The following is a 14,846-nucleotide window of genomic DNA, read 5'->3' as shown; positions in this document are numbered from 1 at the left end:
GAGGCTTTAACCCATTGAGCCACCCAGGCACCCCAAAATCTTGCTTCTTTTTAATACAGGTGTTTATAGCTATAAATTTTTCCCTAAGCACTGCTTTCGCTGCCTTTTTATTCTCATCCATCTCAAAACATTTTCTAGTTTCTTTTGTGAATTCCTTCTTGACAAGTTAGTAATTTAGTAGTATATTGTTTTTTTCCTTCATATTTGTATGTTGTCCAAACAGTCCTGCTATTGATTTATAATTTCATTCCACTGTAGTCAGAGAGCATACTTTATTTTATTTCAATCCTTTTATATTTCTCAAGGCCTGTTTTATGGCTCACCATGTAGAGTTTCTTAGAGACTGTTCTGTGTGTGCTTAAGAATGTATTTGCCATTGTTGTTGAATGGAGTGGTCTAGAAATGTCTGTTAGATCTAGTTGGTTTATAGTTTTAGTTTTCTATAGCCATCTGGATGGTAATTCATCTAGTTCTATCCATTGCTGAAGTTAAGTATTGAAGTTTCTATTATTATTGAACTGTTGATGTCTCCTTTTAATTCTGTTTTCACTTTATGTTTTAGAAACTCTATTTTTAGGTGTGCTTATGTTTATAATTGTTATCTAACCCTAATGGACTTACTCTTTTATCATTATAAAATGTTTATGGTGTCTCTTGTCACATTTTTTTCTCTTATAATCTATTTTGTCTGATTTAATGTAGCCATTTAGCTTTTCTATGACTCCTGTTTGCATGCCATAACTTTTTCATCCTTCTACTTTTAAGCTATCATATATTTAAATCTAAAGCATTATCACCTATAAGGAACATACAGTTGAATTATATTTTCAGCCTAACTTATTTGTCTTTTGATGGGAGTATTTAATCCATTCACATTAATGTTATTATTTATATAGGTGGATTCATATCAACTATTTGTCCCTTTTTTACATGTATCAAAGATGTGATTGCAAATTTAATTCAATTTAAAGTCCTGTTTTATTATGATCCCCTTTTAAGTAATGTGGGGAAAACAATATGTTTGTGGCAAGAACTTAAGGATTTGGGTCACAGTTTCACATTTTGTTACATTTATGAAGCCTTTAAAATATCTAGATGTCATTTTTTTTCTCATCAGTCAAATAGAGGCTACCATTCCTGCTTTGCTTAAGCCATGGCAATTTTTGCTGATGGCAAAATTTGAACATAAACCTTAAAGGGTTTCTGTGTGAAATATGGCTATAACAAAGAAGACCAGGGATTACAGGAAAAGCCAGGAGGTGACACCTTCATTTTAACTTCACTCCAATTCTGGGCACTTGATGTGGCCCACCACACCCTGGCTGAACAGGGCTCATAACCATGATCAGAGATTCCTGCATTTGTATAAATTTGATTCTAAAATCCCCTCATAGACTTGAGCACTGAGCAAACGTATAGTAATTGTCTCCAACTGGACTGTATTGTTGTATCTCATAATATCTCTTACAGGGTTGTTGCTTTATTTGAAACCCAGGGCTTCAGTGGCATGAACAAAAGCAAGCTAGTGACAAAGGAGAAAAACACATTTGGACTCATTGATTGAATGAGTTTTTCATTCAAAAGCTCTCTCCTACAGTGGGAACTAAGTTCAATATGCCATCCTTGACAGTAGAAGCAATTTACCTTCTTTTGGCAGGAAAAAAAAGAAGAATAAAAAGAAAAAAGAAAACAACCTTCCCTCATGCCTGGGTTTTGGAATTCCTTGGGTGTACACCACTTACTTGAGTTTCAATTTTATCAGCTGTAAGTTGTGGAAAAGTGTTAAGAGTTTACCTCAGAGTGTCATTTTTGAGACCATTTTAGATGACTATATAGAAACCCACAAATAGGAAAACCCAAAAGACTCCACTCCAAAACTGCTAGAACTTATACAGGAATTCAGTAAAGTGTCAGGATATAAAATCAACGCACAGAAATCAGTTGCATTTCTGTACACCAACAGCAAGACAGAAGAAAGAGAAATTAAGGAGTCAATCCCATTTACAATTGCACCCAAAACCATAAGATACCTAGGAATAAACCTAACCAAAGAGGCACAGAATCTATACTCAGAAAACTATAAAGTACTCATGAAAGAAATTGAGGAAGACACAAAGAAATGGAAAAATGTTCCATGCTCCTGGATTGTAAGAATAAATATTGTGAAAATGTCTATGCTACCTAAAGCAATCTACACATTTAATGCAATTTCTATCAAAGTACCATCCATCTTTTTCAAAGAGGGTATGTGATTTGGTGAGTGCTGTGAAGTGTGTAAACCTGGTGATTCACAGACCTGTACCCCTGGGGATAAAAATATATGTTTATAAAAAATAAAAAAATTAAAAGACAAAAAAAGAAATGGAACAAATAATTCTAAAATTTATATGGAACCAGAAAAGACCTCGAATAGCCAAAGGGATATTGAAAAAGAAAGCCAACGTTGGTGGCATCACAATTCCAGACTTCAAGCTCTATTACAAAGCTGTCATCATTAAGACAGCATGCTACTGGCACAAAAACAGGCACATATCAATGGAACAGAATAGAGAGCCCAGAAATAGACCCTCAACTCTACAGTCAACTAATCTTCGACAAAGCAGGAAAGAATGTCCAATGGAAAAAAGACAGCCCCTTCAATAAATGGTGCTGGGAAAATTGGACAGCCACATGCAGAAAAATGAAATTGGACCATTTCCTTACACCACACACAAAAATAGACTCCAAATGGATGAAGGACCTCAATGTGCGAAAGGAATCCATCAACATCCTTGAGGAGAACACAGGCAGCAACCTCTTCGACCTCAGCCGCAGCAACATCTTCCTAGGAACAACGCCAAAGGCAAGGGAAGCAAGGGCAAAAATGAACTATTGGGATTTCATCAAGATCAAAAGCTTTTGCACAGCAAAGGAAACAGTTCACAAAATCAAAAGACAACTGACAGAATGGGAGAAGATTTTTGCAAACGACATATCAGATAAAGGACTAGTGTCCAGAATCTATAAAGAACTTAGCAAACTCAACACCCAAAGAACAAATAATCCAATCAAGAAATGGGCAGAGGACATGAACAGACATTTCTGCAAAGAAGACATCCAGATGGCCAACAGACACATGAAAAAGTGCTCCATATCACTCGGCACCAGGGAAATACAAATCAAAACCACAATGAGATATCACCTCACACCAGTCAGAATGGCTAAAATCAACAAGTCAGGAAATGACAGATGCTGGCGAGGATGCGGAGAAAGGGGAACCCTCCTACACTGTTGGTGGGAATGCAAGCTGGTTCAACCTCTTTGGAAAACAGCATGGAGGTTCCTCAAAATCTTGAAAATAGAACTGCCCTATGACCCAGCAATTGCACTATTGGGTATTTACCCTAAAGATACAAACGTAGTGATCCAAAGGGGCACGTGCACCCGAATGTTTATAGCAGCAATGTCCACAATAGCCAAACTATGGAAAGAACCTAGATGTCCATCAACAGATGAATGGATCAAGAAGATGTGGTATATATACACAATGGAATACTATGCAGCCATCAAAAGAAATGAAATCTTGCCATTTGCGACAACATGGATGGAACTAAATCGTATCATGCTTAGCGAAATAAGTCAAGCAGACAAAGACAACTATCATATGATCTCCCTGATATGAGGAAGTGGTGATGCAACATGGGGGCTTAAGTGGGTAGGAGAAGAATCAATGAAACAAGATGGGATTGGGAGGGAGACAAACCATAAGTGACTCTTAATCTCACAAAACAAACTGAGGGTTGCTGGGGGGAGGGGGTTTGGGAGAAGGGGTGGGATTATGGACATTGGGGAGGGTATGTGCTTTGGTGAGTGCTGTGAAGTGTGTAAACCTGGTGATTCACAGACCTGTACCCCTGGGGATAAAAATATATGTTTATAAAAAATAAAAAATTAAAAAAAAAAAAGAAACCCACAAATATCTGATACTCAGTGTGGATTATTTTTCCTACCTGTCTCCCCTATCTTCTTGTACTTTCTTACAAGAAAACCCATCTGTGAGGACTCTGTATTATGCTTGTCAGCCATTCTTCCTTCAGAATACGTAAACACAACACTCATGTCAATAAGTGCTTCCTTCAATGTCAAGGGAACTATTGGGATCAAAAATGAGGAGAGATTTCTCACTAGCATTGGTTGAAATCTCACTGATGAATGGGAGTTAGTTAGGCAAATAAGAGGTCTCTACTTTATATAGAGGAAGAGGTAGACATTTGGGGCTGGAGAGAAAATGTGTGGGGGAGCGGAAAATGAGGCATGCCTAGGAATCAAGAGGAAGAATAAAAAATAGAGATGAGATGAAAAAAGTGAAACAAGATAGGATTGGGGGAGAGACAAACCATAAGAGACTCAATCTCAGGAAACAAACTGAGAGTTGTTGTGCTGTGGGGGGTTAGGGACCAGGTGGCTGGATGATTGACATTGGGGAAGGGATGTGCAATGGTGAATGCTGTGAAATGTGTAAGCCTGATGATTCACAGACCTGTACCCTGGGGCAAATAATACATTATATGATAATAAAAAAATAGAGATGAGGAAAATTAGGATAGTTTCCTTTCATATGTAATGACATCTACTCAAGACCTCTTATTCTAGGATTTGCTTTTCCCTAGCATGCATTCTCTAACTGATTCTCCATTATCTAGATCAACCAGAAAGGAGGGTGGGGGGTGGAAATCAAACTATTTTAAGCCAAAACTCCATTCTATTAAATTTTCTAAAGCAAGGTCTATTCTGAGAAACATGATTAAGTATTTGCTAGGAATACTTTGGAGGCCTCTTCAGGGCAGCCAGGTTGTCAAAATTCTGAAGATGCTGCATCATTCTTAGACTGTGACCTTCAAGGAAATTAATTGTCACTCCTGCTTTTCCTTCCTTGAAGACATTCCAAACCTTCAGGTTTTGTGGTGTTTTTGGCAGCATCTACCTGAGTTTTTGGACTGTTAAATCTTAGTTGAAAAATGTCAATGTGAAATGAGATTTATGCCAGCTTGTCTAACAGGCCTGACAAGTAATTCAAATATTATTCCAACCTAGATGTTCTCACATCCACCAAGATGAAAATTAAGTACTACAGGGGCTCAAGATGAGCATTTCCAAGGCAGAGCCTTCCCCAACTCCCATCCTCCCTTCCTATGTTTTTCATGATTTAGTAATAAGCATTCTGCTGAGAGGAAACATTTAAAATTCTAGGTAATGATATACATAATGCAAAAACAAAGGGAGAATCATCCACTATGTCGTATCAGTCATTTTAATATTCTTGCAATGCTCTTTTTGTACTGTTGCTCCCTTCAAAGCTGCAGTGGAAATCCTTTAAAAAACAAATCCATGAAACACCCTGTGTGCCAGTTACTTTGTTCTGTGTTGATGGGACACAGGATAAAAGCAGATATGATTCTTACCTTTAAAATGGTGTAAAAAAAAAACAAACAAAAAAACAAAAAAACAGCTTAAGAGGGATGCCTGGGGGACTCAGTCAGTTAAGAGTCTGCCATTGGCTTAGGTCATCATCCCAGGGTCCTGGGATTGAGTCCTGCAAGAGGGTCCCTGACGAGGCAGCTTCTCCTCAGCTTCTCCCTCTGTCTGCTGCTCCCCTGCTTGCATGCTCACTCTCCCTCTCTCTCTGACAGATAAAAAATTTAAAAATAAAAGCAGAACAACAGTTTAAGATAACAATGGAAGACATTTGTCAGGGCAATACAAGAGTTAAAAAAAAAAAAAAAACAGTTCAAGAACTGAGTGGCTCCACCATTCATAGTTGTTCAGAAGGGTTATTTGAAGAGAACTTTTTATTAGAAAGCAAAAGGCAAGGGGCACTTAGTTGGCTCAATCAGTTAAGCACCTGACTCTTGATCTCAGCCCAAGTCTTGGTCTGAGGGCTGTGAGTTTGTGTGGAATCTACTTAAAAGCAGAGGAGAAGAAGGAGGAGGAGGAGGAGGAGGAGGAGAGGTAATGAGAGGGGGAGGGGGAGGGAGAGAGAGGGGAAGAGGAGGAGGAGAAGGAGACTGGAAGAAAGCAAAAGGCTTGACTATAATGTTTCTTATTTACTAGATTTAGATTTATAAGAATGGTGTTCCACACAGTGTTATTGTTTGGCTTTCCCTTTGCTTCTTAAAAATCTTGCCCCATTGTTAGGCTAGTTGTATAACTCTGGACAAATCACTGAACCTCAGTTCATTCATTTATAAAGTGGCAACAATAACAGCAAGCTTTTAGGATTATTGAGAGACTGTTTTCAATAAAATAACACCTGAAAAGCTCTTTGCACAGTGATAAGCACAAAGCAAGGACTCGGCTGCATCTAGGTTGACTGTGGGGCCCTCATTTTGCATTTGTGGTTTTAATCACTGAGTTTTTGTCAAAAGGGTAAAAAAATGTGAACAATTTTAATTAATGATTCCTTTTAAAAACTTTATCCATTCAGCTCAACAAAGGTAACTGTAATGCTAAACTATCATTCCCCTCAGCTTTAGGCTGTATAACAAAAGGGATATGGGACATTTCCATGTGGAAGCATTCAGTTGACACTTGAACCTTCAGCCTGTGCCTCTCAGCTGAAGTGGTTGTGGAAGTGTGTCTTGTGGAGATTCTATGCTGAACCGTAATATGAAAAGCAGCTACCCTGGAGAGAGGGCCAAAACTATAACAGACTTCGTACAAGTAAGAAAAAACTTTTATTGTTTTCATTAAGACATTAAGATTATTAGAATAAACCTCAATAAAATAATTCTGGTAGCTTCACCTTTGTAATAGTTTTCAGGCAAGATTAATAAGATTAATAGAATGTGGGACTTCATGCACAAGCTAAATGAAGGAAAAATATCTGGGTGTTATCTAGAGAAAAACATTACTTTACCAAGCATGAAAATATCTGACTAAAATCTCAAATAGTGAACATCAATCATCTGAATTCTAAAATGAAATGCCAGCCCCTTTTCTGATTTCAAAATTTGGACGGTGCCCATTGTGTAGATATGAAGCCTCAAGAAAAAAAAAATTGGATTGTGACAGCCCATTCTTGCCAACAATGCCATCTGTCTTGGTAAAATTAATTCTTGGGTGACAAACTCATGGAATTTCCAAGATAAACTTCTTGGAAACTTTTGGCAACCAGGAAGTATCCTTGGCCAGAACTCAAAGATCTGAGAAACTATTCTCACAAACAGCATAACTATCAATGTCAATGCCAAGGATTAGCTTTGTGGCTTGGTCAAATCACTCTTCACTTCTCTGGGCTTTAGTTTCCCAGCCACAAGGTGAACGTGTTGGATTAATAGTACCAAGTTCTCTTCTAACATCTTATTAATCTAGACCCTGTAGTTTCAAGTGAAAAAGTAGAATATAATCCTCTTTTCCCATAAATTGGAACTTGTTACTCTGGAGAAGTTAAATCATGTGATGAAATCACATGAGAAGTTAGTGCCTCAATATAGGCACTAACCAATCACTAAGAAGTAGTATGAATTATCATTATTGCATAATGACTAAAAATATGAAAATACCTCTTAGATAAAATCATCTTCCTCTTTGTATATCCTTGGAAAATGGTGTCCAGCATACATAGTAAGTGCTCAAAAAAATTATTTACTGAATTGATAAATGGGTTGATATATCTGTGGATGCTTAAATGGGTTGGATAAGTGGTGAAGAAAGTTTCTCTGCATTTTTGGTCATATGTACGTGTAATTTACTGTATAAAATGCTGTTTGTGAGGAAACATGTTGTGGGTGTAAACCTTAAAATGGTCGAATAAGTGGTATGTAAAAAAGAAAGAACAGTGGAGAGACCTTACTTGCAGAGCTGGCATCATCACTAACTAATGTAGCCACTTCACCACTGACCTCAACATTCTAATCTATAAAATGGCTAGTAAAAAGGTATCATCTCTCCTCAGAAACAGTTGCTGTGAAAATAAAGTGGGAAGAGATATGAAGAGGCTTTGAAAAATGAAACTATGTATCATTATAATTGGGAACCAGCCAATGAATAGCCGCTCACATTTGTGAGATGAGGAAGCCATTCTCAGAGGCAATGCCCTTCGTGGGGGCTGGAAATCTTCATTTGGTTCTTTTAGTTCCTTAAAGCTTGCTTTTTCTTAGGACTCCTAGGCTTTCAGAATATCTCTGTCCTTAAAATAGGCATTGGTGTTACTTTTTCCACTAACAACATTTTATTTTTTCATCTTGAAATTCTTTGGCCAGATTGCCTTCCTTTCCCAAACTCTAGATGTCAGTGTGTCCCCAGGTCCACTATATGGGCTTTTTCTCTAGTGTACTCAGTCCAGACCTATGACTTCAGTCAGCCCATCACTCCCAAATTTAGGCCCATCTTTACCTGACCCTGAAATCTAGCCTCATTTCCACCCACTTGCTCCTCATTTCCGGATGAATCTCTAATAGGGCATCTCAAACTGAACCAATTCTCAACCCTATCTGCAGCTCCCATATCTTTTCTCACTTCTACAGAAAGCACCAAGCTCCCAACATCTAAGGTCCAAAACTTTGAAATCATCTTTGGTGTTTATTTTTCTCTCTCCCACTCCACCTCTAATCTAGCCGTGAAATACTGTCTGCTTGCTCACCCCTCTAGCACCTCTCCTTAACCCGACAGACCTCGCTGCTTACACATTTACTTCACTGACAGGATATTTTTCACACAATGGACAGATTAATCTTTTAATGATGTAAGTGAGATCAAAATATGACCCAGCTCTGCATCCTCCAAATAACATCCCTCAGACTTAGGACTAAAATATAAAGTCCTCCAGGTAAGCTGAAGATCCTTCACCACCACCACTTGGTCACTGCCCTCCAGCCTCAATGGGCTTCTGGTCAATATTTTAACATGCCAAGTGTCCTCTCACTTTGGGATTTTGCACATACTATTTCTCTGTGATGCTATTTCTCCAACTTTACACTTTGTTCTCTTACTCCTTTCAGGAGCTTCTCAAAAGTCACCACTTTGGAGAATCCTTCTCTATCATCTTTTTTTAAAGATTTTATTTATTTATTTATTTATTGGATAGAGAGGGATCATAAGGAGGTAAAGAGGCAGGCAGGAGTTAAGGGGGGAGCAGCTCCCCACTGAGCAGAGAACCCAATGCAGGGCTCAATCCTAGGACCCTGAGATCATGACTGGAGCTGGAGGCAGAGGTCCAACACGCTGAGCCACCCAGGCACTCCTGACTACCATCTTTGAACTTCCTTTCCCAGTTATTTTTATCTCCCTGCCCTGCTTTATTTTTATTCACTGCGCTATCAATACTGATTTTCCTTTTTGCTTCTTTTTTCTGATGGTTTCCTTTTTTTCCTCAAGTATGTATAGCATAGAGATTTGCTTTTGTATAAAGAAATAAAGATAAGCTTTAAGAGGTCAAAATAATTGAGATCTGGTCTATGTCCTCTGAGGCACATTTGCAAAGAGATGAAGTTTAGAGAATGAGCAAGAAGAATAAGACCTGCAGGTTCATAATTACCTCTTCTTGAATTAGAAAACCTGAGACATCGTGTAAAGAAGCTTAGAATTTTAGAACTGGAAGAAGCCCTTGTTAATATATATGCATGCAGAGTGAGACAGAGAAAGAGCAGCCCAATCCTAACATTTACAGAGGGATGGTCTCAGAGGTGGAGAAGAGGAAACGGATCTTCTCCGGTGTCATTCAGTAAGCCAGAAACAGTATGGTGTTGGGGGTGGGAGGGTCTCTTGATATCCCATCATATTGGGGGGATGGTTGCTACACAGTTGAATATTATTATAACCAAAGTTTTGAGCAACAATAGAAAGTCATCACAGTTCTGTAAGGAAGGAAAAGAAAGACATCAATATAAGAATATTTTCCTCTAGGATTGAGTAGTGCTATATAGCTAATTCTTAAAAACGCTGTTTGGCACATCTCAAATACCTTTCATATCCTGATATTGCTATCCCACAGTTTGACCAAACTCTAGAATGAATGACATCATTCTAGAAATCTCAAAAAAGTTAAAACAAATCTGGATTGAATTTTATTCAGTTTCCTTTCTGTCTGAACCTCTTGCTCAGTTTAATCTGAAATGGCAACCAGAAAAAAAAAAGTCATTGATCATGTCAGATTTTTTAAGCAACTTTTTGAGCCTGAATTATAACACAATGTGTCTCTCATCTTCTGAGAAATGGTCATTACATCTGCTAAATACTACATGAAGCAATGTTATTAAAAATTAACGAGGTTTGTAATTTCACTGGTATTGCCCTTAATACTCATATTACTTATCTTCATATCATTCTTCTCATTAATTCCACTAGGCCTTTTGCGCATACCCTTGTTTAGTCTACTCTTCTGTCATTTATATTTTTTAATTTGTGATTGAGTTTCTTCATATATCTCAACTGGTTATAATGTAATGTGATAAGGTGAAATTCCAGTCAATCTTATTCACTCAGTAGGATTTGTTCCTTTTTAAAATACTTGTAGCAAAGATTCCGACTCTGTTTTGATGTTCAATCATTGATATCTTTTAAGCCCCAATTCTTTTTTCCTTCTGCCCCACATCTGGTCAAACCGATAAGGAAGCCCCATTCTCCCTCCTTTGGCCTGAGTGGAAAATTCGAACCACAGCAGCTCAGGCCTGTGTATGGGACCCTTATTGCTATCTTCCCCTCAACCCCCATATATCATAAAAACCCCAAGCCATCCTTCTTGCCATACTATCTCAAGTTTTTTTTTTTTTTTTTTTTTGACCAGTGAGGGTAGCCTGGCCTGCTCCCCCCAGAAAACCTCATTACACGAGTAATAAACCTTTGTCTACCCACCAGAGGCATATGCAATATCTCCTTCTCAACTTCTGAACCCTATTTTGGGTTGAAGTCCTTCCTCATTCTGCAGGGTGACAACAAGAACACTTCACGTTGGCACTCTAAAGGCTAGTCGACAATTACGTAGAGAAGCTACCTAAAGGGAAGAGGAAAAGATCTCCCTTGGTCAACATCATCGGACTGAAGAAACAAAACTGTGCATCACGTTAGATTGAAATGGGCTACAACAACCTTTCAATTTTATTGGTAATCATTTGCAAGAAATAAAGTTGATCAGGTGATTTAAATGTGCTTTCTCCTGAATATAAGGAAGGCTTAATTGACAGCAATAAACATTACGAGGACAGTTGTTTACAGCTTAAATAATCAAAATCTAACAAACATATACATTCTAGGATAAAGAAGATGTGGTATGTGTGTGTATGTATGTGTGTATATACATAGATACATATATGCATATATGTACATATATATATGTACATATATATGTGTATGTATGTATGTATATATACACATATATACACATACACATACATATGTATATATGTACGTATAGGTATATATACGTATATATGTATACATGTATATATATGTATATATACATGTATACATATGTATGTGTATATATATGTACTTATATACATATATATGTATATATATGTACACATATACGTGCATGTACATGCATGTATGTGTATATATAAATATACATATATGTGTGCATATTTACGTACATATATGTGTGCACACATAGATACATATATGTATCTACACATATATGTGTATGTACACACATGTGTGTATATATGCATATGTACATATACATTCAGATTTCAGATAAATAACACATATTTTTTCAGGGTATACATTTGGTGTCAGTATGCCCCATGCAATATCTGGGACTGAAATGAAAAAAACAAAACAAAACAAATCACTACTGCTGCTTTTCTACATAGGTCCCTTCAGGCCGGCTAGGGATGGTAGAGTGACCCTCTCAAATGTTTTTTTAATCCCATATTCCTTGGATATAGTAATTAACTATTATTTGCTTTTTTAAAAGTTTTTATTTATTTATTTGACAGACAGAGATCACAAGTAGGCAGAGAGACAGGCAGAGAGAGAAGGGAAGCAGGCTCTCAGCTGAGCAGAGAGCCCAATGAGGGGCTTCATCCCAGGACCCTGAGATCATGACCCAAGCCAAAGGTAGAGTCTTAACCCACTGAACCACCCAGGCACCCCAACTATTATTTGTTTTTTATCTGAAATTCAAATATAACTAGATGCCCTGTACTTTGATTTGCTAAATCTAGCAACCCTACTGCTTATACCCCAAACTCAGTTCACAATTTTATAAATGCACAGTCTTGTGTATCTAATATGTATCTTTCATATATGTGTGTGTGTATACATATATGTATATATATATATTTTTTTTTTTACTTAAATTCCAGTTAGTTAACATACATTGTAATATTACTTTCAGGTATACAATTTAATGAGTATAAAGTACTATGTATGCAAGTTCTTGTTTAAATTTTAAGTAAATATTGTTGGGTACTTAAATCACATTTTGTTTTCCCTTTAAATATCATTACTTTATTACTTTGTCCATGTGAATATGGCTCATTTTATCTGACCAATACTTGGCATCCTACCTAGCTGTAGACCATAATTGATGTATATTTCCCCCTAAGGAAACGTAGATCATCTCAGTGTTTTACAAACAGCAATGGTGGCATTATATTCTTGTACATGTGCCCTTATTTTCCTGTGTTAGAATTTCTCCAAGGTATATATACTTAGGAGTGAAATCCTGCCTGGGGCTTGTGGTTGTTCATTTTAATACGCACTTTTATTGTCAGATGATTCTCCTAACAGCTACTTCAGTTTCTCCTTCAGATTCTCAGATTCAGTTTCTCCTTCAGATTCTCCTAACAGCTACAATATATTCAAAGATTGTGAGTATATTCATTTATTTCTTAGATTCCATATATGAGTGAAATATGCAGCACTTATCTTCCTCTGTCTACTTATTTGATTTAGCATAATACCTTCTAAGTCCATCCATATTGTCACAAATGGTAAGATGCCATCACTTTTATGGCTGAGTAGTATTCCATTGTATATGTATACCACATCTTCTTTATCCATTCATTTTGAATGGACTCTGAGGTTATTTCCTCATCTTAGCTCTTATAAACAATGTGAATAATGCTGCAATAAATACAAAGGTACAATTATCTTTTCAAATTATTGTTTGAAATTAAATACCCAGTAGTGGGATTATTGGAGCATATGGTATTTCTCTTTTTAGTTTTTTGAGAAAACCTCATACTGTTTTCCCCAGTGGCTGTACCAATGTACATGCCAACAATGCATGAGGGTTCCTTTTTCTCCACATTCTCGCTGGCACTTGCTATTTCTTGTCTTTTTGATTCTAGCCATTCAAACCAAAAGCAGAATTATAGCTATAGATATAGGGGGGAGTGGTGTTGAGGGATGGGCAAAATGAAGAACCTGTTAGAAACTGATAATGAAGAGATGCCCAATCTCATAACAATCAGAGAAGTGAAAGTTAAAAGAATAGGTACTTTAAATTCACTGTATTGACAAAAAATAAAGTTTATCAATATCTAGTACTGGAGAAGACAAAGAGAAAGAAAATGTCATTTTACTTTATTTCATTTTATTTTTATTTGGTTACACCTGACACACAATGTTACATTAGTTTCAGGTGTACTATGTAGTGATTTGACGACTCTGCATGTTATTTTTCTATTATCTTATTTTAATTCCAAAATAGTTAACATACAGTGTTAATTTAGTATCAGGTATACAATATATCACAACAAGTGCCCTCCTTAATCCCCATCACCTATTTCCTCCACCCCCCCCACCTGCCCTCTGGTAGCCATTAATTTGTTCTCTTCAGTTAAGAGTCTGTTTTGTGGTTCAAGAACTCTGTATTCTATGCCGTGCTCACTGCACGTGCAGCTACCATCTGCCACCATACAACAGCATCACACTACCAGTGCCATATTCCCTAGACTGTACATTTCATCCCCATGATTCCTTCACTCTGTAACTGGAAGCCCGTATCTCCCACTCTCCTTCACCCATTTTGTCCATCCCCCCCCTCAACCGCCCCTCCCCTCTGGCAACTCTCAGTACAATTCTTAATTTTTAAGCAAAGAATCTCACATTTTCATGTTGCACTGGGCACCGCTGTAGCTGCTTCTGAGGAGAGTATAGGTGATGTGTACATGAGCACATGCCTACAGCCACAAGTTGTAAAGAAATAACCATTGTTTTTTCTTAAAAGTATTACATGGTACAGGGGCAGAAATAAACAAGTTCTCAAGTTCCTTGCTTTTGTAGGTAGAGAGATGTCCCCCTGCCCACATTTTTACAGAAGTTGCACTTCTTTGCATGTCTAGGTTGGTCAGGCCTCTCCCCTTAGGCTCCCTCACTTCCACCAAACACTAGTGATGTGCTCAGATCCCCTCCAATCTGGTCTAACCTAAAATCTTCAGAGGGCTTCCCTGGAACTGCTTGAGCCATTGTCCTGGGTCTGCACAGAAAGCTAGAAGTTTCTAGGAGTCTATCCCCCTAGCCTCCCTCCACATACCCGTTGATAATCATTGACAGATGCAGGACTTTGAAAACCCAGTTTATTTTCTTTGGGTCATAATAAATTATTATAATATTACATTAGCTTATTATAATAACAAATAATCTCAATACATTAACATAATAATATAACAATAAGTTATGGTAACTTATTATAATATTATATTAAATTATAAAAGTAATAATCTATCATCACTGAGTAATAACATTAGAAGCCCTCCGTGAGATCAAGGTAAGGTACCTTAACAGGATTTTGCCTAAGATATACACCTTTACCTGCCTTCCCTTTCTCCTGTCTCCTCCACTCTTTAACTGGCTTCCTTGGGCAGTGTTTCCTTACCTTGCTACACAACTGTCCTTATCTGGGGGCGATGTTTTAAGGA

Source organism: Mustela putorius, unplaced genomic scaffold (genome assembly GCF_011764305.1).
Source record: "Mustela putorius furo isolate JIRA1106 unplaced genomic scaffold, ASM1176430v1.1 tig00000228_pilon_pilon_pilon, whole genome shotgun sequence".
In the NCBI taxonomy this organism is placed as follows: Eukaryota; Metazoa; Chordata; class Mammalia; order Carnivora; family Mustelidae; genus Mustela; species Mustela putorius.
This window is presented reverse-complemented; position numbering follows the sequence as displayed.